Raw genomic sequence first — 26,812 nt, forward strand, 5'->3', positions numbered from 1 at the left:
ATGTTAGTGTGAGTGCAGTTAGTGAGTGACATGCTAGTTTGGGTGCAGTGAGTGACATGTTAGTGTGGGTGGAATGAGTGATATCTTAGTTTGGGTGGAGTGGGTGAGTAACATGTTAGTGTGGGTGGATTGGATGAGTGAGATGTTAGTGTGGGTGGAGTGAGTGAGTGACATGTTAGTGCGGGTGGAGTGAGTGAGTGACATGTTACTGTGGGTTGACTGAGTGAGTGACATGTTATTGTGGATGGAGTGAGTGACATGTTAGTATGGGTTGAGTGAGTGACGGACACCATAGTTTGGATGGAGTGAGTGACATGTTAGTGTGGGTGGAGTGAGTGAGTGACATGTTAGTGTGGGTGGAGTGAGTGACTGACACCATAGTTTGGATGGAGTGAGTGACATCTTAGTGTGGGTGGAGTGAGTGAGTGACATGTTAGTGTGGGTGGAGTGAGTGACTGACACCATAGTGTGGATGGCGTGAGTAACATGTTAGTGTGGGTGAACTGAATGAGTGACATCTTAGTGTGGGTGGAGTGAGTGACATCTTAATGTGAGATGGAAGCCCAGTTTGGAGTAGGTCGTTTCTGTGTTTGTGAAATATACTACTCAAAAGAAGTTAAGGATCACCTGATTTTTTCATATTACAATAGTTAATCTATCATGCCATGACAGATTAACAATTACCAATATGAAAGAATCGGGTGATCCTTAACTTCTTTTGAGTAGTATATAAGTTTACGGTAGTGTCAAACCAAGGATCATGATGAGGTTGTCGTGATCCCAGCCCGCGATCAACTCACCCTCGACCATATTGCGGCTCTTTCATTTGTCCAAACAGTTATAAAGGTTTGAAGAAAACATACGTTTTCAGTTATATTTAAGGTTTTTAGTTTTCCTCATTGGGAATACAGAATGTTTTCATTTTGTTTGTTCAGGCACATCATGGCAACTGATGTTAAAAATTGGCAAAGTGGGAAGTCCTTCCCGGAAACCAACCTGCACATGTTGGACAGTTTGTTGTTGGCTGATGTGACCTTCCTCGTTGGAGATCAAAGGGAGACAATCCAGGCTCACAAGTGTATTTTAGCCAGCCGTAGCTGCGTGTTTTACGCGATGTTCTGTGGATCGATCCCCAAGACGGGCCAAGTACTGATTCCTGATATACAGACAGACAACTTCAAGACCTTTTTGAGGTTAGTTGAGATGTTCAGATAACAAATGTATAACTAAATCTGCGTTCTGACTTGTAATTACATCATTCAGTCGTTCCGATATGTTCAGGTACTTGTACACTGATATACCATAGTTTCTGTACCAACCAGTAACAGCGTGTAATACCTGGTCATATGATATTATCATAAAATACATCCGGGTGAGATTTTTTAATATAATATTAGCATTTCATCACCAGGTACCTCTACACGGGGGAGGTGGAGTTAACTCCAAACACTGTCCTTGGTCTGATGTACGCTGCTAGGAAATACAACATAATAGGACTGGAAAAGCAATGTAAGGAGTTCTGCTTACAATCTTTGTCGCCTAGCAACGCATGTGTATTCCTTCAGCAAGCAGACCTGTTTGATAAGGAAGACCTGAAAGAAAGAGCTCTTGAAGTCATTAAATCCAATGCCGAGGTGAGTGTTGCTAGCGAAGGATTCCCCGAGCTAAGCAAGGAATGTCTAAAGCTGATCCTGAAGGCAGATGACATGAGGGTTGACGAGATTTGCATCTTCCGATCTGTGATGTCGTGGGCGGAAGCTGAATGTAGACGTCAGGGAAGGGCGGTAACTCCCGAAGAAAAAAGACAAGTGTTGGGAGAGTGTTTGTTTCTCATTCGCTTTCCAGATATTCCAGAGGTGAAATTTGCTACAACTGTCTGCAATAAAGGTATTTTAAGTGATAACCATATCATAATGTTATTTCGAAAATACTCTATAGGTGACCTGGATATACGGCCGTTCTGTGACAAATCTCGGAAATCTCCTGTCAAAGTTCCCTTTAAAACAGAGTAAATGTCTACGTGATGCGTTGTATATATCCTGTGATGCCAGCGTTCACCTGACCGGGCTGAGCGCGTATGCTGGGAAGCTGGCGGACAAGGTGTCTGTAGACATAGTTGTTACTGACAGTGATATTAGAACCCTGCTGAAGCACCACCAGGACCTGGATGTGACAGAGGGACAACTTTTAGACGTGGTGATGTTTCCTTCACTTCTGTCTGTTATCAAAGGAAAGAAGATAAAAATCAAAGTCACTAGGGAGGGCAATAAACATGATTAATATATGTGTATAATGAACAAACAGCCTTTGATGACACATAAAACATCAGGTGTTGTGTGGACACTGGAACACTGTAAGCAGAGTACTTCTAATAACAGCCTAGAATATGGATTCATCTATGGGGTTTTCTACGAAGCGTAGTGTATTCACTCTCTTACTCTGATCCGTATCAAGAGGTTCGGGTGACTGAGGGACAACATTCCTACCAACTGTCTTTGTACACCAGTAATGTAATATGGAAAAAGTGAGTGAGTGAGTGTGGTTTTACGCCGCTTTTAACAATATTCTAGCAATATCACGGCGAAGACACCAGAAATGGGCTTCACACATTGTACCCATGTCGGGATTCGAACCCGGGTCTTCGGCGGGACGAGCGAACACTTTAACCACTAGGCTACCCGACCGCCCCAATATGGAGATAAGCTACTCCTGGGCGTTGTTTATCGCGCAATGAAACACTACAGGGAGAATAAACCAATCAAAGTAACTCGGAAGGGCAGTAAACATGATGTATATACGTGTACGTTGAAAGACCCATGAATGGTCTGGTGTTGTGTGGACACTGGAGCACTGTAAGGAGAGTACTTCAGACAAAAGCCTAGAATATGGATTCCTTACTAAGGTTTTCTACAACGTGTAGCGTTGAGACAACTCTTCCAAATCCTCCGTCTGTGTACGTTAGTAATGTAAACACGGACAGCAGCACATGAATGGTACATATATTTGACCATTGATGCTTAATTCTTATCCACACGAGTCAAAATGAGGCAAAACTACGTACGTACCTACTGGGAGAAACAGGTTGCTAAGATCATAACATGTTGTGTATAGTGCTCCATCACTTTTACGTTGATGACAATAGTATCAACAGCTTGATGACATACCTTCAGTAGCAAGAAGTTGTTTCAGTTGAAAGCATAAACTCATACTTGTTTTTGAGCATTATTTATATAAAACAAAGAGCAACTATGTATTGTAACCAAACAGGTCATTGAGCTTACAGTAAAGGTGGACCAAAGGTTGACATGTGATTGATTAGCTAGGCCACTGTGTTGGAATACGTTTGTGACCAGGATCCGGAATGTGTCCGATTGGAGGAGTTGAGTATTTACCTATTTGCTTTGCACATATATGTTAGTTTGCCAGATTATATTTGTCAATTGTGTAAATATTGAGTAATTGTATGTTTTGGTAATAGTTACATGTTCTTAATAGTGAAACTGAGTTGGGTCTTTCCTTTTGTCACTTGAGACACTGTGTCACTCGTAACATACTGATTGCATGTGAGTTAGTGAGTGAGTGAGTGAGTATGGTTTTACGTCCCTTTTAGCAATATTAAAGCAATATCACGGCGGGGACACCAGAAATGGGCTTCACACAATGTCGACATGTCGGGAATCGAACCCGGGTCTTCGGCGTGATGAGCGAACGTTTTAACCAGTAGGCTACCCGACCGTCCCTGATTGCATGTCAGTGTATGTAGGAGTAGCTAAGGCCAATGATTGAATCAGACGAATATTGTGTATATTGAGCTCCGGATTCATATAGATTAAAGAGAACTAAAGAGTTGTGCATTCAGCGATATATTGCCTTGACTAGACCTGCCCTCTAACTTGAATCTCTGCACGTGAATTGCACTGTCCAAACACTTCTAAGATGATAAGCACCGCAATGAACCATCAAAAAGGGTTAACATCATTACCGAACAATATAACATACCGTTAATCAGCCTCAGAACTTTTAATCTATTTTTGTGGAACTTGTTTGTAATTGGCAGACAGTAAATTCTCTTCCCCACCCACAAAATAGACACAAATAACAAACACACACTGTACGGCCCTTGCAGTACAAGCCAAAGGCCTTTAATTGTCTACACCATACACATTTCAGTGTCTGTCGTATTCCTCCAGGAACCGACAAATCATCTCAGATCTCTTGCTCCAACGTCACAGTGACATGCATCTTAATGTAAGATGAATACTGTATATGGCGGGGAACACTTGATGCCCTACAGCAATCTCCGCTTGTTATAATTTGGAGCGACGTTTGGGTGTAGGTTTGGGTAACAAAGGTATGGTGGCTGCCTAAAAGTCGGACCGGGGCAAGACGTTAATATTGGCTAATTACTCCATTATCGACGACAATACGTACATATTATTGATTCAGGATATACACATAACATTAATCAACAATCACAAACCACAAACGTGAAACGTAATTTAGTTACTGCGACTAAAACGCTAAGAAATCAGGAAGTCGAGCGGTCGGTGAGAGAGCTGAGCTAGGTAACATGAAAAAGAAGAATCGTAAAACGAAATAGGATTTTAAACGTATCAAATACTTTCAACTACAGTGATACACAATTCAATCTATCCGACAAAGATTAATCTAACTATATACGAAATTAAAATGACATAATAAACGGCATTATGCTCATATAAGCAAGGAAGTTAAAGAAACCCATTTCATTTTTTTTTCACTTCTCACAATCAGATGGGAATATCAAGCGTTCGGTCCGACTTGGCCAGGACAAAGTCTTGTCCACCACGCGTGTCCTTGCTGGTGTCTGATTCAGTAAAAACTTTCCGTGGCTAAATGCCAAATTGGTGTCTTGAGTAGGTGCCGTTTAGGATACCACCAGCGTGACATCGACAGCCTTTGTATTTCGGTGAGACTGTAGATGTCACGTGACTTCAACCAGGAAGCAAGACGGGGTGTTGTCTTGAGGTGTTACACATACAGGTAAAGAAATCTGGCGTATATTTACATCAATGATTGTATATAGTGAAATATTCCAGGGACATGTACATACTTGCGTTCACCTAGATGCAGCTCATTTAGGTCACAGGTCACTTTTAGCCAGTTGGTACTGATGAACGCAGTGGCAAATCGAAACTTGAAGTCCTAATGTCTGTCCCTGATTATCTCCCTTTGCTATTCGCCCCACAGCAACAGCGGAGCTCTCAAAACTCGTGTGTGCTGTCGCTGCCACTAGTTACAGCTCACCACTGGGACACGGGACAACCATGCATGGAGTTGAACTCGCTACTGACAATAGTGATGACGTCGAATACTCTTCCCCAGCTAAATACTATTCTTTTTTCGTCAATTTGAATTTCTATTTCATTTCCACTATCATGTTATTGGTGTGGTAAGAATGTAAGGGGGAGTGCTAAACCTTTTCAAAATTAATTATGGTATAGAATTCCCATATTAACAGCCATACACAAGAGGGCCAATTTCAAGATTCTTGTCACAGCCGCTTCCAAACTGGTGAACGATTTTACTTGGCGTGCAACGAAGGTGTCACCCGCTGGGAAAGAGCTTGATCGTAACAGGCGATGACAGTCATCGTTTGTTTTTGTTGTTCAGTATTGTGCTCAGCAATATTAAAAACATATGACGACAGCCTGTAAATAATGACACGGGACCAGATAATGCTCTGATTGATCTTGTGAGCAACGATCCACGCTGTCGGGGTACGACGACACGCAAAGTCACATAGCTTGAACACCATATTCTTTCACACGTTTGCTTGGAACGTAGCCACATTTAGATTCAGTGAGGTCTTCTGTATAGGGAGGTGTTACAAGATACGTGCTAATCGTTTTCCAGAAAGCGGAAATTAAGAAAATATGTTAGCTTCGATGAACTTTCCTTAAAGTTTGAATTACAATGTAAGCATAAACCTATTTACTCATTCTAAATGGAAGTAACATAATGGGCCAGTGATATGTATCTTAGCAACAGCTGATTCATTATGGACTGTAATAATAAGAGTGAGTGATTGACATGTTAGTGTGGGTGGAGTGAATATCTTAGTGTGGGTGGAGTGAGTGACATCTCAGCGTGGGTGGAATGAGTGAGTGACATCTAAGTGTGGGTGGAGTGAGTGATATCTTAGTGTGGGTGGAATGAGTGAGTGACATCTAAGTGTGGGTGGAGTGAGTGACATCTTAGCGTGGGTGGAATGAGTGAGTGACATCTAAGTGTGGGTGGAGTGAGTGATATCTTAGTGTGGGTGGAGTGAGTGACATCTTAGCGTGGGTGGAATGAGTGAGTGACATCTAAGTGTGGGTGGAGTGAGTGATATCTTAGTGTGGGTGGAATGAGTGAGTGACATCTTAGTGTGGGTGGAGTGAGTGACATCTTAGCGTGGGTGGAATGAGTGAGTGACATCTAAGTGTGGGTGGAGTGAGTGACATCTTAGCGTGGGTGGAATGAGTGAGTGACATCTAAGTGTGGGTGGAGTGAGTGACATCTTAGCGTGGGTGGAATGAGTGAGTGACATCTAAGTGTGGGTGGAGTGAGTGACATCTTAGCGTGGGTGGAATGAGTGAGTGACATCTAAGTGTGGGTGGAGTGAGTGACATCTTAGCGTGGGTGGAATGAGTGAGTGACATCTTAATGTGGGTTGAGTGAGTGACATCTAAGTGTGGGTGGAGTGAGTTACATCGTATTGTTAGTGGAGTGAGTCTGTCTGTGACATCTTAGCGTAGGTGAAGTGAGTAAGCGACATCTTAGCGTGAGTGAAATGAGTGAGTGATATCTTAGTGTTGGTTGAGTAAGTGAGTGACATCTTAGTGTGGGTGGAGTAAGTGAGTGATATCTTAGTGTGGGTAGAGTAAGTGAGTGACATTTAGTGTGGGTGGAGTGAGTGACATGTTAGCGTGAGTGAAATGAGTGAGTGATATCTTAGCATAGGTGGAGTGAGTGAGTGACATCTTAGCGTGGGTTGAGTGAGTGACATCTTACTGTGGGTGGAGTGAGGAAGTGACATCTACGTGTGGGTGTTACGACTGACATCTTAGTTTGGTTGGAAGCCCAGTTTGGATTAGGTCGATTCTGTGTTTGTGAAATATAAGTGCATGGTGGTGTCAAACCAAGGATAACGATGAGGACAAATTCGGGAGTCCAGCCCGCGATCTTCACCCTGGCCCGTGTTGCGACTCCATCATTTGGCCACCCAGTATGAAGGTTTGTAGAAATTAAAAACGTTTTCAGTTCAATTTAAACTTTTCAGGTTTCCTCCGTGGGAATATAGAGTGTTTCATTTTGTTTCTTAGGCCACATCATGGCAACTGATGTTGACAATTGGCAAAGTGGGAAGTCCTTCCCTGAAACCAACCTGCACATGTTGGACAGTTTGTTGTTGGCTGATGTGGCCTTCCTAGTTGGAGATCAAAGGGAGACAATCCAGGCTCACAAGTTCATTTTAGTCAGCCGCAGTTGCGTGTTTCACGCGATGTTCTGTGGATCGATCCCCGAGACGGGCCAAGCACTGATTCCTGGTATACAGACAGACAACTTCAAGACCTTCCTAAGGTTAGTAGAGAAATTTACATAACACATTTAAAATAAACAGTAGAAGTAGTATAACACAAAAGACAATTTTGATGAATGGTTCTGGCACGAACAAAGGAATGTATGTACGCAGGCACGCACGCACGCACGCACGCCTCTGAGCATACATTGATACCACCCGGGTGAGATTCTGTATAAAACATCATAATATTTCATCATCAGGTATCTATACACGGGGGAGGTGGAGTTAACTCCAAACACTGTCCTTGGTCTGATGTACGCTGCTAGGAAATACAACATAACAGGACAGGAAAAGCAATGTGAGGAGTTTTGCTTACAATCTTTGTCGCAACGCATGTTTATTTCTACAACAAGCAGACCTGTTTGATAAAGAAGACCTTAAAGAAAGAACTCTTAAAGTAATCAAATCCAATGCCGAGGTGAGTGTTGCTAGCGAGGGTTTCCGCGAGCTAAGCAAGGAATGTCTAAAGCTTATCCTGAAGGCAGATGACATGAGGGTTGACGAGATTTGCATCTTCCGATCTTTGATGTCGTGGGCGGAAGCTGAATGTCGACGTCAGGGAAGGGAGGTAACTCCAGAAGAGAAAAGAGAAGTTCTGGGAGAATGTGTGTTTCTCATTTGCTTTCCATCTATGTCAGTGGTGAAATTTGCCACAACTGTCTGCAATGAGGGCATTTTAAGTGATACCCATATCATAATGTTATTTCGAAAATACGCCATAAGCGACCTGGATATACGACCGTTCTGTGACGTATCTCGGAAATCTCCTGTCTATAACTTGTCTCGCTTATCTCCTGACCAACAGTATCGCCAGACCAACTTCTTTCATAGCCGTCGCTGTGATGCGTTGTATATATCCTGTGATGCCAGTGTTCACCTGACCGGGCTGAGCATGTATGCTGGGAAGCTGGCGGACAAGGTGTCTGTAGACATAGTTGTTACTGACAGTGATGACAAAACCCTGCTGAAGCATCACCAGGACGTGGATGTTACAGAGGGACAACTCTCAAATGTGGTGATGTTTCCTTCACCTCTGTTTGTTAGCAAAGGAAAGAAGATACAAATCAAGTCACTAGGAAGGGCAATAAACATTGTGTATATACGTGTACAATGAACAAGCAGCCTTTGATGACACATGAAACATCAGGTGTTGTGTGGACACTGGAGCACTGTAAGGAGAGTCATGCTAAGAACAGCCTAGACTATGGATTCCTTACAGGTTTTTTCTTTGAGTAGTAGTGTACGTATCTTGTTACCCTGTAGTGTATTTACCAAAAGGCGACTGTGGGACAACTCTCCTGCCAACTCTTCCGTCTGTGTACGCCTGTAATATAAACAGGTACTAATTACAGTCAGCACCGCAAGAATGGTACATATATTTGGCATTTGATGCTTAATCTTTTTTTATATGTCATACCACGTCTGTAATTAAGTTCCATTTCCGAGTCTGCATTACACGGACGTACCTTCCAGGAGAAACAGGTTGCTAAGATCATAACATTATATGTGTGTGTGTGTATGTTTTTTGTGTTTTTGTGGGTTTTTTTTTTTTTTTTTTTTTTGTGTGTGTGTGTGTGTGTGTGTGTGTGTGATGACCACATTACCACCAGAAAATACTTTGCAACATAGTTTCTATCAGCGTACAAGCATGTACATGTATTTATTGTTCATTAGCTTAAAACATGAATTAGTTCTTCATAAACAGTTACTGTTGCCTTACCTTAGAGCAAGGGCCAGCTCAAAAACATAACTTTGTTACCAAGTTGTTGTCTTAATTGAATGAATAAACTAATACTGATTGTATGTCAATGTATACAGTTGCAACTAAGGCTAATGGTAGAATTAGACCATTTTCTATACATGTATATAAGCGATTAAAGCTGAAAAACTAAATGTGGCCCCATACCTCAGTCTTCAGAATGTCAGACGTGTTGCCTTTCCGCAATGAGGAAGGGCCATCTTGATGACATACCTTCAGCACCAAGACGTTGTTACAATTGACTTCATCAACTAATACGTATTGTATGTCATTGTATGTAGTTGCAACTGATGATAATGATACAATTAGACCAACATTGTATATATAAGCTACAGATTCATTTATTATGTTTTAATACGCTTCGCTCAAACGAACATAAAATATTGACCACATACAACATACGCATCTCAAGGGTTATGCCTACCCCAGCTGACAAGCGAGAAGGTCCATTAACAATCACAAATAAATACACTCGTCAAACTCCTATGTATACAATTCCAAACTTAAATTATGACCAGAAAAAACGTGATACAACGTGGACATTTTGTTGTTGTTATTATTCAGAAATGTTTCAAATTATAACCATGATATACTTATCTTAAATGTATCTTCATCGGTGACTGCTTTTTCGTCCGTTTTCCATGGCTCAGTTTTGGATCCTAACTGTAATGTGTCAAGCAACTTCTCATATCACCTAACCCATCGTATCACTCAGATAAAAGGATTTGCCACACGGCTCAACTTTGCCCAACGTCTCAACTCTGCCCATCAGCTAAAGACTCTAACGCTTTGTGAGCTCAAATTCTTGAGACTATATTTAGCAAGATGTAAAATCTGCTCGCCTGTGTAATGCGAAGGCCTCGAATTGTTCAACACTGTCAGTGAACACTACACGTCACCTTCCTCACGTGACCTCGTGACACCACATTCACGCGCAATGTACCTAGCTGCGGCAGGCAAACTCTCACCGTATTTAACCCATAATGAATTAATTTATGTTCTTATTCGCTTCTCTAAAGAACATAATTTTGTACAATTTTGTTATGTACAACATAGGCATCTCAAGGGATATGCCTTCCGCAGCTCGAAATTAAAAGAAGGGGTAAATGTAAACATGTTTGATACCGACTTTTACAAACCCAACAAAGATGACACCTTTAATAATTCTGTTAGATTGTCTTTGACATAACCGTCTTTTGCTTTGTCAGAGGCCCAGCGGACGTGTCTCTTGAACAGCCTTTCGGGTACCACGGCGTTGGCGGCGGCTGTTGTTCCCCCTTCGAAAAAACTGTGTAATCCGTTATTTTAAAACATCTTCACCAATACATTTAAACTTTTCAAGACAAATTGCTGTTGCTCGAGTATATGAAAAAGGCTTTTCTCCCTTCAGTTTATAACTGCCTAACTTTTTGCCTAGCCTTTTTCCCAACTAATTTGACGAAATATATGCTCCTCAGAATCCTGCTTAATATTTGCAGCTGTCAAATATCGACCCAAAATATTCACAGGACAAAGTTTCGACCCGGAGGCCGAAATCAATATATATATATATATCTACCATCTCTGTACTCATCTGTCTTCATTTTTCAATGGAAATATGAAAAATCCATCATGAAAACATAGGTCTGAACGTTTTATATGTACAACTTCAGAAGATCTGAAAAAGCCTCTATACGAGAGAATAAACATAGGCAGAAATCTTAAATTTAACAGGGAACAACCTTCCTTTCCAAAAACACAAACATTTCTTCAGCATATCCTTATCAATTGGCTCTTTCTTTTGGACGGGATAACTATAATTTCTGCTTCTGCTTCTCTGATATTTTTATGAGATCAGACTGACATGGATCTATTGAACCTTCTACTTGATGTGCCCAACTTATACCATAGATTGCTGCAACAACAGAATGTGATTTCTTACCTCCTTGGAGAAGAGGGGTGAGATATAAACCAACATGAAAAGATTTTGCTGGTAAACAAGGCACCTCTAGAAAATGTGAACTCAATGTTTCCATAGAATATAGGCTCTCTTGTAATTATTGACAGTGGCAGGTGCTTTTGATCTTGACACTATATCTGGCATTTTTCCTGCCAAACTGATCCAATCCTTATGAACGAAGGAATCTTTCTCCTTCGAGAGGCCCAGATCAAACATATCTGCAATATTAACATCAAATTGAATTAATTCTAATGGCCAGAAGGTTAAATGAATCAAACACAGAAGCTTTACTTCCACCTTCAACAGTGGTGCTGTCTTTTAGTTGTAGTATATCTGCAATAAAATATCTTGGTTTGTCACCATCAAACAAGACAGGCCAAAATGATAGAGGGCCACATAGGTTCAACCATAGTTGCAGAAGCCTTGTTACTCAGAACAAATTTGATTGTTTTTGAAACCAGATGTACAGGTGGTACAGCCGGGAACCAAAAATCTGGAACTGAATCTTACCAACTTTATTTTAATGTGATTTGCGAATTTTTCCACTGAATGTGTCCCCCATCTTGCATCCAGGATCCTGAAAATTGTATTTGTAACTATCTTTTTATCTGCAATTTCATTAAAATGAAATCTAAGTTCTCGCTGCCGCTAAACAAAGATCTGATGACATCCCATTACGGGTCACGTCAGAACGACCTTTCGCAAACCTTGACCTCACACTGAAACGACTGAAACAAGAAGTCGACATCAGCCAATTAGAAAGCAGCTTTCTCGAGCTTTACGGCACTCGTTTCAACCTGGCGACTTCCATTTCAGACTACGCTTGAAAATTATGTTGACACAGTTCTCGATTAAATTTGAAAACTGAACAAACGAACATTCCTGAATGTCCTATATATGGTTGCGATTGTATGGCAGTGCATCCCACGTACTGTGCAACGCCGGAACTCCCCGTGTTAACGTTTTCGAGGTTGCATGCTAAGAAAACACATTCTGATATTATCTGAATCTTCAAATCGCTTTAAGCGTCAACTTTGTCATTTTCTGACCGTTTTTCTTGATCGTGTATACTAGTTTGTAACGAAAATTGACATAGCTGGTTCCTGTAAATGCGTTTTACAACAACCACATTTTGCGAAATGACAACAAGGCTTGCTGTCTGTAAACCATTTTACAGTCTTATTACGCAGTATGTTTAAAAATACAATCAAAGTTAATGTTACAGCTTTCGTCTCTCGCCATGCTTAACTGCGCTTAACTTGATCCAAATCCCAGCTGTATTGAAAAACGTCATCAGTGTGGTGCATATAACCGGCACAGCCCAAATCACTGGCATCTGAAAATACTAAGTCATGGAGTCCGACAGTTCAGGGGGGAAACATTGTCCCTCCAAAACGTAAGCTCATAGACGCACTCAGGATTAACTAACCTAATCATTCTGTCCCAGGATACTGCCCTCTGAATTTCTGTGTGCATCTCTCTAGCCAACAGCCTGCAGATGTCCCCGGTTACTTGAGAAAGAGATATGACCTTCCCCGTCAAACTGGCTAAGCTTCGTGCTGTAAAACGCGGAAGACATGCAAGGAACCCTGCGAATCTTGTCCCAATTTAATAGACGGAACAAATAGGATACGCGAGGCTAGATCCCAGATAAAGCCAAGCCATTCTAGTCTAGTTTGAGGATTCCATACAGACTTTTCTACATTGTAAACGAACCCGGCTTATAGGTTGACCGTCCAGGTAAACTACGATTCTAACTCGAGCTGCTAATATTGTCTGTGATTCTGCTGTAAAAATGAAACTTTCATTTGGTAATCTGGATGATATGGTTCTGGATCCAATGACGGTGGCGCAAGCAACTGCGTCACCATCCTTGGATCCATCTGTAAATATAGACTTGTAAGTACTGTATGTGCTTCTTAATTGATTATATTCTTGCTGATACATGAGTTGATTGGTGTTTGATTTCTTTAGTGCCGTTAATGAAAGATCTACCTGTGGCTTTACTAGTTGCCACGGGGGAGACGAGACTATTAAAGTCGGAGATATGATTGTGCGATAAATATTTGCAGCAGAAATGTCAGGTTTTATTCTTATTCCAAGGTGTGGAACAAGCGACGGTTTCGTATGATAGAGGTCTACATGATGAGGATGAAAACCGCAGTCATATGCAGGATTTGTTTGATTTGAATAATAGTTTCGTGATGTATTGTAATGATAATTTTAGGTGGCGGTCTTTAAGGGATGGCTCATCAGCTTCAACGTACAAACTAGATACAGGAGATGTTCGGAAGGCACCCAGGCAAAGCCTGGGTCCTTGATGGTGGATAGAATCGAGAAGTTTTAAGTTACTTTTGCAAGCTCCACCATAATGATGGAGCCATAATCCAGTTTTGAGCGTATGAGAGCTCTGTACAGTTCCCCACTTTGCGTTTGAGACAACTTTCAATAGGTCAAGTGCCTTCAGGCATTTATTCTTTAAATATTTGATATGTGGCAAAAAGGTTAAATGATGGTCAAAAATAATGCCTAAGAACTTGGCCTCCTTTACAACTTTAATAGGAGTGCCATCTAAAACTAGATTTGGGTCTTTGTGAGGCTTGTACTGTCTACAAATATGTATACAATTAGTTTTAGATTTTGAAAATCTAAAACCATTTTCTAATGACTACTTATGGATTTTGTTTTGGCATAATTGTAGTTGCCTTTCAATAGTATTTATATTTTTACCACGACAGGAAATATTAAAATCATCCACAAATAGAGATCCATCATTGGACTCGTTTAAAACCTTAGACAGTCTATTTATTTTTATATTTAACAGCGTGACAGACAAAATACTGACTTGTGGGACACCCTGATCCTGAGTATAATGATCAGACAGGGTAGAACCCACGCAGACCTGAAATTGTCTGTCAGTTAAAAACTTGGATATAAATTGAGGCAAACGGCCTTGCAATCCAAAGTCATGTAAATCTTTTAAAATGCCGTGCTTTCATGTAGTGTCATATGCTTTTTCCAGATCGAAAAAGATAGACACTGCATGTTGTTTGTTAACAATGACATTCTTAACAAATGACCCGAATCTAACTTAATGGTCAATAGTACTGCGATTTTTACGGAATCCACATTGAATATTTGTAACTAAATTATTAGGTTCTCAGTACCATGTTTATCTATTATTGACCATGCGTTCCATGGTTTTGCAAACGCAACTAGTCAATGAAATTGGTCTATAATTTGATGGATCGGTATCATCCCGTCCAGGTTTCGGTATAGGAACAACAATGGCATCACGCCGTGAAGAAGGAAATTTTCCAGATGTCCATATATCATCAAATATGAAAAGTAAGGTTTCCAAACATGATTCTGGTAAATGTTTCAGGAGTTGATAATGTATGTTATCAGCCCCTGAAGCAGTATCATGAGCTTGCCCAAGGGCAGTATGGAGCTCATGAATGGAAAAGACTTCATTATAATCTTCCCCGTTGTCTGAATTAATATTAATAGGTTTCTTTTCCTGCTGCTTTTTGTATTTTTGAAATTTAGTTACATAGTTAGACGAAGAGAAATGTTCAGCTAGAGTTTCACCCAGTTTGTTTGCAATATCTGATATATCAGTTAACTGAATTAATTTTTGACACATAATTTTGCCAAGATTGGCGTTTGTTTTGTTTAAAAGTACGCCTGGTTTTAGCATTTACTATTTTGAATTTATTTAGATTATGGACCATAGGATGGCGTCGGGAGTACTTTTCGGCCTTTTTCGTTGCCTTTCTAGCTTGTTTGCAGTCGTTGTTAAACCATGGTTTACGAAAGTGAGGATTTGCGGAGGACTTCGGAATACATTCTTCAGCTATTTTAGTCAGAGAAAAGTTGTATAGAGTCGGGAACTTTGAGAAAAATATCAGGTTTTAGTATGTTAGTACAAAGTATTTCATAGGAAGCCCAGTTGGCCTTAGTAAAATTCCTTCTCGATGATGAAGGTACATCAGATGGTGTCATAGATTTTAAGACGGTAGGAAAATGGTCACTTCCACAAAGGTCATCGTGGACTGACCATTCAAATTCACTCAGTAAATCAGAATCGACAACTGACAAGTCCAGACAAGAGTACTTTCCAGTTGCAGGATGGAGATATGTTTCAGAACCATCATTGAAAATACATAAGTCGTTATTAACGAAAAATCCTCCAATAATTTACCTTTTGAATTGCTATCATTACTACACCAAAGTGGGTTATGGCCATTCAAATTTCCCATGATAACACAGGGCTTAGGGAGTTGGTCATACAGTGCCTGAAGATCAGCCTGTCGAAGAGAGTACGATGGTGGTACATACAAAGAACATAAAGTGAAAACAATATTTAATGTTACACTTACTGCAACAGCCTGAAGAGGGGTATTGAGAGGAACAGGGCTGTGAAGAACGCCCTGCCTCACCATAATAGAAGATCCTCCAGTTGCTCTTTCCCCCGGAGGAGAAAAGCAAGGGTAAGAACTGTAATGTCTTAAATCAAAATTATCTGTGGTCTTGAGGAAGGTTTCCTGCAGACAAAATGCAGATGGCTTGAAATCTTGAATTAAAAGCTGAAGATCATGAACATTATTCCGCAGTCCTCTACAATTCCATTGTATTAAATTGGTTGAGCAACTCAGGGAGGCTCAATTGAAGATCGTGAGCGGGAAGAAGGTCCTCTACGCTGTAATGGCAGCGATGGAGTGACCTCCATAGCAAGAGGCTCAAAGGGGTTTTGAACCTCCAGAGGGACTGGCAATGCTGAAGGCATCGCAATATGTTTAAGGGCCTTTTTAAGGGCCTTGGATTCTTTCTGTCCGAGTGACTAAGCACTGACCGCCGTTAGTGGCAGGCCTAGGTTTAGTGACCTCAACCTTGACACGTGTTGTTCGACTGAAAGACTGTTAAGTACTGTTTTAGAGGAATTAATTTGTAACAACCTTTGTGGACGGGTTAACCTTGCCCCGTGTTGTTAACCGGCTGGACTGAAACCTAAGAACACTGGTCACAAGGGTAAGGGAACCAGCAAGTACGGACAGTGTGGCACAAATTAAACTTCATAAATTTAATAATCCCCCAAACCTGTTTCGTTTTTGACCAGCAGCCCAGTGGCTTGACATATCCGACTACTCTTTGTTTTATTGTCATATTGGCTCAACCTGATTACATACAGACAGCCGTCATGTAGCTGAAATACATACGCACATACACTCGCACACGCACTCGTACACGCACACGCACACTCACACATACACACACGCACCCACACTCACGCATACACACACGCACACACACACACACACACACATACACACACACACTCACTTTCTCACACACAGGCACACATACACACACATACACGCACGCACGCACGCACAGTCACACACATACACAAGCGCGCGCGCACACTCCCTCACTCACACACACACGTCGTAATGTAGGTGTCTTGCCTGTGTTGCATATGGTTTATCAAAAACTGGTCCAGAAAAGGGAAGGCCAACTAGCGTTAGTCGTTGCAGAGCAGTATATATAGATTCCCCTCGCCTGTCATGTCAACGCAACCTGAACGAGGTAACACAGAACTATAAAATATTTCAGTGAATAAAAGCGACAAAGCCAATTCCATATTCATACGAAATCTCGACTGTAAGATTCCGACTGTATCATGAACATTGAAAATAAATCACTATCACGAGCATGTGTTTATGAATCACTATCAAATAGTGATGACACCAGGTGGTCGTTAAAAGCGGCGTTAAACCAAACTCACTCACTATTCATGTTAAACTGCGGCATGGTATCTCAGTGGACTAAATCGGCATTAGTCCGGACTAGTACAAGCAGCCACACACACGTGCATGCACGTCGCTATATACGTGGAATAATCTTGGATAACCCACTTCCACCTCACCTCACCTTACCTACATACCACACGGCGTTTACAAAGCTGTCATGTCATGGAGCCAAATTGTATGTGAACAAGGTTATTGTGACAAGGTGTGCTGATAATAATACATTCATGGAACGTATATTTACACAAATCCTGTCACCAGATATATTCTAACATGTTTGTATCTGAAAAAACATAATGATTATTCTGAAAGCCAGTATGGTGTATTTGACACACTGACCACCAAACAGGCCGTGAAGATGCAAGGTTAGAACTGGACTTCAGCAACCCCTTCTTTGTCAATGCATCGCCAATAACACACTCCAGGTATTAACATTGTCCCTCCACCAGTGACCGGACACAGGTGGGTCGGGGATTGGGTAGACAGTTCCAGGCTCCGACTATTGGTCGTTGTTCAGCAAGCAGTGCCATTCGACGTCAGTGAGTTAGAGGATGCCTTTTGACCAAGGTTGTTGACTGACAGAACATCTGAAAATTACAATGGAATTGTTCCTCAAAGTTAAAGCAACACCTTGGACTAACCACGGACCCCTGAGCCTGGCATTACAGTATATGTGCGGCTGACGTTAGTTTGTTTGTTTGTTGTTTAAATCCGCACTCAGCAATAGTCCAGCTATATGTCTTGAGACCACACGTCATACCTCATTTGGCACGTCGCCGCTACCACGAGTTTCAGCATGATAACGCCCGTACCCCCACTGCGAGAGCAACAAGATACTTCCTTCAGCAGAATGGCATCAGAACCATGCAGTGGCCTGCCCACAGTCCCGATTGAAATCCCATTGAGCACCAGTGGGACGAGATTCAGACGGCTGAATGACGTCCGACCAAGACCGACAACTGCAGCTCAACTGCGTCAGGCGTTCCTCAGAGTGTGGGCTCAAGTGCCTATGGCATTCATCAACCGCCTCAACCATTCCATGTATCGACGTTGCACGACAGTCATCAATGCACATGGCGGACACACGAGATAAACTTGTGATGCCATTTTCTCAGAGATTAGTGTTGTGTTTCACTTTAAGAACATTTCACACTTTAATTTCAACCTTGAGGATCAATTTTGCCAAGTTTCATCTTGTTAATATGTCTCAAAGTATGTTTACATTGTTTGGACAAATAAGGTTTCTCATATATCTATCCATGGTGACGTTTCTTGTGCGGTTTAGTATAATCATAAAAGCTTCAATGTCCAGACAATTGTTTTCATTTCAAATTTATCGACAAAAAGGTCATGCTTCAGCCACCTTAATTAATGTTTTAGTGTATGTGCATTCATCGCATCTGCCAAATGTTATCACGGCGGACGGGTTGATGCATGTGCATCACACACAAAAGGATTGTGTCAATGCAAAGGTGTAAACATGCATATCGGTTGTCAACTTGATGTTGATAGTTCAAAAAATGGTTGTGTGAATATATGTCAATGGCACCTGAGCGACGTTTGTATAGACAATATAGTCTCATACTTAGCTGGAAAACAGGTTTTGAAACAAAGTGATCTTGAAAGTGAAACTTTGTTATTTCGATCTGTGGACTTCAAGCTGAGAGAAAGGCGTGACATGCGACAGGCAAAGACGAGCATCAAAGGTATATGTAAAAGTCACTCAATTGAATGTTCATCTTATTTGTCATTGATAAACACATAAAATGATTTTAAGGAATAATAAAAGTGGCATAGTAACTACAGCTTTATGGGAGCTGTAGCCAACTCAGAATGACATCTTCTCTAATCATACTTATTGTCGCTGATTAAACCAGTTACAACAGTTACAGTTTGCAGATGTGTTGAAGTTTGACATATCCACTAAGTCAACTGAGCGTTCCTCACTATTTAAAACACAGCATATATCCAATAAATCTTATGAACGGCTTCTGGCAGAACCCAGGACTTTTATCTATACACTGTTTAAAACGCTGCAGTCAGATTAATATTTGCGTACTGTTCAGGATGTGAGTTAGACTAAGGCTTAGACTCGGAAAACATTAATTCTTTGAAAGAAACAAAGAACAGTGAGATGAGATATTAAGACCTTGGCAAAATCTAGACTTGCGTCATTAAGTAATACCTAGGTGAGATGAGGTGAGGTGAAATGGGGCTTAACGTCGCGTTCCAGATTATTATACTTACATAGCGACGTGCATGCACGTGTGTCTGTGTACTAATCCGGACTAATGTCGATTTTTATACAGATATCATGCCGCAGTTCAACACTCAAAAGCAGTATACTGATGCCGAACCGACCAGTCCTTGTTTTAGCTTTGGTTGGTTTGGTTGGTTTGTTGTTTAACGCCGCACTCAGCAATATTCCAGCTATATGACGGCGGTCTGTAAAATAATCGAGTCTCGACCAGACAATCCAGTGATTGACATCATTAGCATCGATCCACGCAATTGGGATCGATGACATGTATCAACCAAGTCAGCGAGCCTGACCACCCGATCCCGTCAGTCGCCTCTTACGACAAGCATGGGTTGCTGAAGACCTATTGAGCCCCTTAATGCGTCAGGCAGGGAAACGACAAGTACCATCTTTCACCGCCTTATGGTGAACACCAAACCTTCCGCTCCCCGGGTGGACGCTCTACCACTAGACCACGGAGGCGGTCGACTATATAATGACAGTAAAGGCCGTTAAAATAATATGGTTCAGGGACTGCGAGACGGGCTAGATGTGAGCATGTATCTTCAGTACTCGTGAACGTTATTATCCTGTCTTCGTTCAGGCGAACCGTTCCGCTAATATAACTGCATGTAAGTCAATTTTGCATTAGTCTCGACTTAACCCGTTTGAGAAAACACACATTTATTGTGTGGGCTAAAAATTCGGGTACTGACATTGGTAAAACTAATCTATGTAGTGATTACTACCAACGATTACGATAATATCATTCGAAAATAATTTAAGACGGAAATATTTTTCGTTGCTATCGTGCATGAGAAATGGTTTTGATTTGATATATTTTGTTTAATGAATATTTAGTAGTGATATATAATGCTATTAAATCAACTTAAACATTATCGACAAAGCGCATAAACTGACGATCCTGGTTGCAAAGCACTGCCTCTTGTCATACATATTATTCCTAACTTCGGAACAGAATCAGTCGCGTAGGAAATCCTCTGTGAACTGATTCTAAATATAACGTTGGTTAGATTGTGAAGTACTGGCAAACTCTGAACTGCTCTTGATATTAAAAAGTAAAATTTGATACAATGGACACTATTCATGTTATATGAGAGGATGACTTTAGAACGGTAACAGGCGTTAATATGTGTAAACTGACGTCCAAAAGAAACTGTACCAGAGTTTGAAATCACTCTTGCTCAAAAACAATAAAAAATACATGCATGAAGTAAATTGTATTGAGAAGATCAATATATCAACATAATCAGCACTGAAAATGACAATCATACCGCGACCGAGAATGACGTCAGAGCCCCCCAAAGTTGGGTGTGGTACAAAACTCGAGCTTTCAGAATCATGGACAATAGGCAGAGTACATAAACAATCGCTCACGTTCAATAACAAGTCATTAGTAGCGTGTGTGACCACCAAATGCCTCAATACAGCAAAAACTCTTCGACGCACAGAAAAAGTCAGTCATCTGATGAGGTCACGTGGGATTTGACGCCATTCTTCTTGGAGGGCCAAGATCAGTTCTTGCCGGTTGGCTGGAGAGTGTGGTCGTTGTCGAACACGACGATCCATCAAGTCCCAGTGGTGTCCTATGGGGGACATGTCGGGTGAGCGTGCAGGCAACGGCAGGGCGTTGACGTTGTTGGCTGCGAGGAAGTTAGTGACAATTCTGGCTGTATGGGCTCTAGCGTTGTCATGCTGATAAATGACACCACGTGGCTGCTGTTGGAGAAATGGTAGGACAACTTGACGAAGAATGTTATCCATGTAACGCTGAGCTGTTAAGTTTCCGTCAACGATGACCAGCGGTGTCCTCTCCTGCCCACAGATCCCTCCCAACACCATGACACTCCCTCCACCATATGGTACGACCTCCTGCACGCAACACGCCGGCGTTCGTTCACTCCTTCGGCGGTAAACACGTTGTCTTCCATCAGCCCTAAACATACAGAATCGACTTTCGTCAGTGAAGACAACCCTCTGCCAGTCACGTCGTTGCCAACGTCGTACAGTCCGGGCCCATCTCAATCGCAGACGACGATGTTGCGCTGTCAATAGCCGTCCTCTGTATGGTCTAAAAGCCCTGATTCCATGAGCCCTGAGTCTCCTGGCCACTGTTTGTCGACTAACCCTGTGACCTAAGGCATTTGTCGCCGATGACGTCACTGTCAGGAAGCGATTTCGGAGGTGCAAGGTACGCAAGTACCGGTCATCATGGGGCGTTGTCACCCTGGGTCCGCCTGTTCTTGGCCTGTCAGCGGTCCGCCCTGTCTGTCTGTAACGTTGCATCAAGTTGGTAACGGCAACACGGGAGCAACCGAAGGTTCGTGCAATATGGGCGTGGGTGGCTCCCATCTGTACCATACCCAAGGCTCGTTCACGTTGTTCGAGTGTGAGTCGTGGCATTTCTTTTGTGTTTTTTTATCACTGTGGATGTCTGACTTGCCGTTGCAATCGTTTTATACCCTTACCCGCACGTGCATTTGCACGTCCGTGGTGCACGTGTTTTTCACTTTTTCGAGTGTTATGTCGCAAACATGTAACAGACGATTAACACTTTCTGCATACACTATTGTTGTATTTAGTTAATGTGTTTTAGATAGACTTCATCGACAAAAAATTTATACTTTGTCTGCAATTTATATAATCAGTTGGTAAAGTTTCTTTTGGACGTCAGTTTATAACATAAGAGAACAATGTGTGGTACATCCAGTATCTTATATTTAATGGAATTTATTTATAAGTAAATTCATCGGTTCTCCTTTAAATCATGTTTCTTAAAGGTAAATGTAAGAATGTAAGAAGAACTTGTATAACCGTACCGTGAAAAAGCCGCAGTTGACATTTAAGGGATAAATTATATTCCGCCCTTGACATCAATCATAGAACATAGCTTTTGTTGCTTGTTCTGTTCACTTATTCTTTCTTAAAGTGAATTTCTATTTATTTTTCAGGTAACACCAAGGTAGTTATAGGAATCAACATTTTCCAAAACATCATGACCAATTTTTGAAATTATGTTATAATCATATTTTTAATCAAACAAATATTAATGTTTTAGTTTCAGTAGTATTAACCTTAAGCCTCCAATGTATACAATGTATATGAAATGAGTCTAACATATGTTTTAGATCATAAGCATTTGTGGCCAATGACACTGCATCATCTTCGTACAGTAATATAAATATTGTGATAATATGTTTTATTCATCATGGAATTCATCTGTTTTCAATTAGACACCTTTACATAAATCCTGTACAAGTGCCGCTTCGGGATGATTTAAAAATATTGCAAACAAGACAGGCGACAGGTTTTCTCCTTGTCTTACTCCAGATTTACATGAAAAGTAAATGTAAGAATACAATCTGGTACACTACCATATAACTTTATAGCATATAATAAAAAATTGGCATCTCTGCTTGGATCGGTTTGGTTGGCAGCCTAGACATCCATTGAATAAACATCTTTATGTCGGAATGTGACAAGTAATCTGTTAACAATAACAGAACATAGTCGACTACGTAATAATATCACGCAGATCACCGTAGAGGGTTTGAGGTGAATAATGCGACAAAACTCTTTCCATAACCAAGAGAAAGTCGATTTTACAACACCACGTTTTACACTCTTCAAAATAAGAAACGCACAGGTAGTATGTGGTTCATTGAAGCTGACTACACAAAACAATCCGTTATATAAATTGGATATACATGTATGTTATTGGAAAATGTTGGTGGCCTGATATGCGACAAAAGGTGCGTCAAAACGCTGACATTATCGATTTTCACTTGTTCAAATGTGTCATGGAGGAAAACGGTAAAGCGAAATGCACCTGCACGTTATGGCATTCGTAACTCGTGGTAGTAGCTATAAAAAGGCAAGCATAAGCCAATAATTTATCATTCAATTGTCAACATTTTTCAAGTTCGAAAATGCCGAGACTCAGCACTGCCGATCGGAACATCGCCATAGGACATACCCAAAGAGGTGAATCGCAGTCTTCTGTTGCAAGCCACTTCAACGTCCACCGCTGCACGGTTCAATTCCACTGCATACCGTCCGAGAACCGGCCGACCAAGAGTTACCACCCCTGCATAGGATCGCTACGTTCGACTGTTCCATCGACAGCGACGGCGACGCTTGTGTTGGTACCATACCTTACTTGGAATATCAGAAACTGGAGACGAGTGTGGATTAGCGATGAATTGCGATTTCCTCTTCACCGGCGAGATGGAAGACAACGTGTGTATCGTTGTCGAAAATGAGCGTTTTGCCCCACATTGTGTTCGTGAATTCGACAAATTCGGTAACGGTACTGTCGCGGTGTGGGGGCCATATCCTACACCGCGAGATCCCACTTGGTTGTAATTCAGGGAAATTTGACAGCAAATCGCTACATGAATCAAATTCTTCAACCTCACCTTCCTCCAATCATTTAGAACCTGCGGGAGCTGTTTCAACGGGACAACGCTCTACCGCACACAGCTCGTGTCTCGGTAGACTACCTTCATAATGCCAACATCAAGTACTTGTCCTGGTCGTCGAGATCTCCAGATCTCAAACCAATCGAATACCTCTGGGATGAACTCGATCGACGTGTACGTCAACGTCAGAACACGCTGCAGACACTCCCACAACAAATCACCAACAAATGTAACTCCCTTCCAATACCAAGTCGGATAAAAGATGGACTTTCTTCCTATCTGAATGTTGTTATTAAACCATAAAGCCTAGTTTACAAAGTCAGTACTACCACTAATATTACTACTTGATAAATAATTGCTCCAGGCTTGTAATACATCTTTCAAAAAGTAGTTGTCTACATCAGGAATAATTTTATCAGTGACATATTTAGCGTCTGCCATCCATAATCTGTTAATGTTTGGGATACAATTCAGTGAAAGCAATACCCATTTTGAGTTACTACAAAGTAATATTTTCACCCAGGACAGTTTTTGTGAATCTATCATATCTTTAATAATAGGTACTTTAATCCCAATAATTCGCAATAATTTAAACGTTATAGGAGTCAATTCAAGATTCCACCCATTACAAAGCTTATATTGTGATCTCTTTTTTGAACCAATCCATATCAATTTGGTTTTGTCAATGTTAACTCTTAATCCTGAAAACCTAGCATAAAAAGTCGAGTGTATGTAACACATTGTAGACGCCTTTTTCAGATCCATCTAACACCAAAGTCGTATCATCTGCAAATTGTGCAAGTAAATGTTCAATACTGCCAGTCTCTATTCCCTTAATATTTTTGTTTTTGTCTTGTCGATTATTGGTTACGCGTGGCCTGCCACTCCGACGATGGTCTCTGACTGCATTCGTCTGTTGCCAACGTTGCCATAAACACCAAATGCTGTTTCTGTGGACGTTAAATTGTCTTGCAACATCACGTTTACTCGATCCTGCTTCAAGCATACCAATGGCTCGCAGACGTTCATTTTCGTACAGGCGTGGCATTTCGTAATGTTGATTAATTGTGTAATTTTGTTGTTTTTCTGAGTGGTTATTGTCAGCACAATGCTAAACAATGCATATGGAATCGCGTTAACTCCCGTTTTATACCCATTCTTGGGTAATGAAATGCATACGGCTTGCATAAAAGTCAACTTTTGCATGGAATGCATGCTTTTCTGTAACAGTTGCGATTTTGTGACTTGATTCCATACATGTACTACGGTATTGAAAACCAAACTTTACTTGTTTGAAAAATACACAAAAATATTGGTGTCAGATGAACTTTTGTTGTTGAGTATAATATTATATCGACTTTACTAGGTACAATAATCTTACTAAAAATCTACCTGTGCGTTTCTTTTTTTTGACGAGTGTAAATGCACTTTGTACAAATAACTAAATGCAAACATTAATACTCATGCAAACTGCACAATATAGCAATTCGTTTAATAAATACATTTATGCGTCACACACTTGTAACTCAACCACCTTTTGCATACTGATGGTCATCAGATCTAGATCCGACCGCGATACAGATCATGATACTATGCAGTAATAGCACACAGAGGAGGACGTTTCACTGGTTCCAACGTGTTGATCATTTGTCTTTCTGTAGAGCAACTGATATGGCGAAGCACGATATTCGACGAGCGACCAGATCTGACTTTGATGCCGTCATGGGGATCGGAGAGGTGTACAATGGCAAGGACTACCTCCGTTACCGCTACAACAGCTTCTTAGACGACCCCAACAACAGGTCATACGTCTACATGGTCGGCCGTGATGTGGTAGGTTCACAGAACACAATCAGTTGAAAGATTAAATATATTCAATCGAAAAATGAGCAATTTTCAGTATTGCTTGGTAAACACAGTAGCTGCGGGACACTTGTAGAACGCTGTACAGAGACACCAGGCACGTTCACATTTAGGTGACTTGACCTTCACTTTCCTGGAGTACCCATCTACAGAGAACATCAGCAAATCGCTATTCTTCAGAGTCAATATTCGAGCCTGGGCTTTTTTCTTATTTTGCGGTCAGAGTTTCTTATTGTTACAACACAAGTATTGTTAATAATGTCTGGAACAAATCATTTGTTTTAATAAAATCCTGTCTTACAGATTGGCTTCTCTGCATCCTTTCTCATTGATGGGGGACTGAGTTTGCTGTCTCGTGGAGGCAGGGTCAAAGCCTCTTTCCAAGGTCAAGGAATTTTTCGATCATTGAAAAAATATGTACGACAGCAGTATAAGAGTATAGAATACTTCAAATACGAAGTCACGGTTGCAGACAACATTAACTTGAGAGCAAGACCAGGTATAAGACATTCTTTTCCTGAGCTTTCTTGCAAGGTGAGACTTATGTATTAGCCTGTAACCTCGGGGTATCGCGGTACTTGTCATGTACGTTGAACGGAACAAAATGTACTCACTAAGCTTTATGATTATTCGTGTTCTCTCTAACAGGGCATATTTTACTGATAAAAGTTCATTATTTACATTAGTAGCTCCGAGTGAAAGCCGGGCCTCGCGCTCAGTTTGACAAGGGAGCGAACTCCATCGTATCGCTATACAGATAAAAGTTGTGTATGGAGGTCCGAACTGGACAAAAAGAGGACATACTTCTACCAATCACTTAGTATGATCATGCCAGACATCAGTGATTTGTCCAAACATGTGCAAAGATAGCACAAGTAAAATTCTAAATGTGTTATCAGTAACAGGTATACAATGCATATTTACCGAAAAGTAAGAGAAAAATATTAAAAAAATCAACAACAAAATATCAGAAAGGATATTCTAAGATTGTTTTGTTTTTTAAAATGGATGACAATAATTTGTCACAAAATGGAAAAATGTTAACAGTCAACAATGAATATATAAAAAGTTCTCCTAGTATGCCCAAAATATGTATTTATCGTCTGGTTACTAGTGAAGAACGTATTTTTAAGTTTGGCCCTTATGATCTCCGA

At 41.0% G+C, this 26,812-nt stretch overlaps 3 pseudogenes; 2 read left to right on the plus strand and 1 right to left on the minus strand.

Annotated features, from left to right (window-relative positions):
• The first annotated feature begins 942 nt into the window (after nt 1-942).
• On the plus strand, nt 943-2,421 carry LOC139459234 (BTB/POZ domain-containing protein 6-like; annotated as a pseudogene).
• A 2,539-nt stretch (nt 2,422-4,960) lies between these two features.
• Nucleotides 4,961-8,842, plus strand: LOC139459236 (BTB/POZ domain-containing protein 6-like; annotated as a pseudogene).
• Nucleotides 8,843-10,496: 1,654 nt separating this feature from the next.
• On the minus strand, nt 10,497-11,520 carry LOC139459237 (uncharacterized; annotated as a pseudogene).
• Nucleotides 11,521-26,812: the final 15,292 nt, after the last annotated feature.

This window comes from Haliotis cracherodii, unplaced genomic scaffold (genome assembly GCF_022045235.1).
Source record: "Haliotis cracherodii isolate W230 unplaced genomic scaffold, xgHalCrac1.p SCAF_13, whole genome shotgun sequence".
NCBI lineage: Eukaryota > Metazoa > Mollusca > Gastropoda > Lepetellida > Haliotidae > Haliotis > Haliotis cracherodii.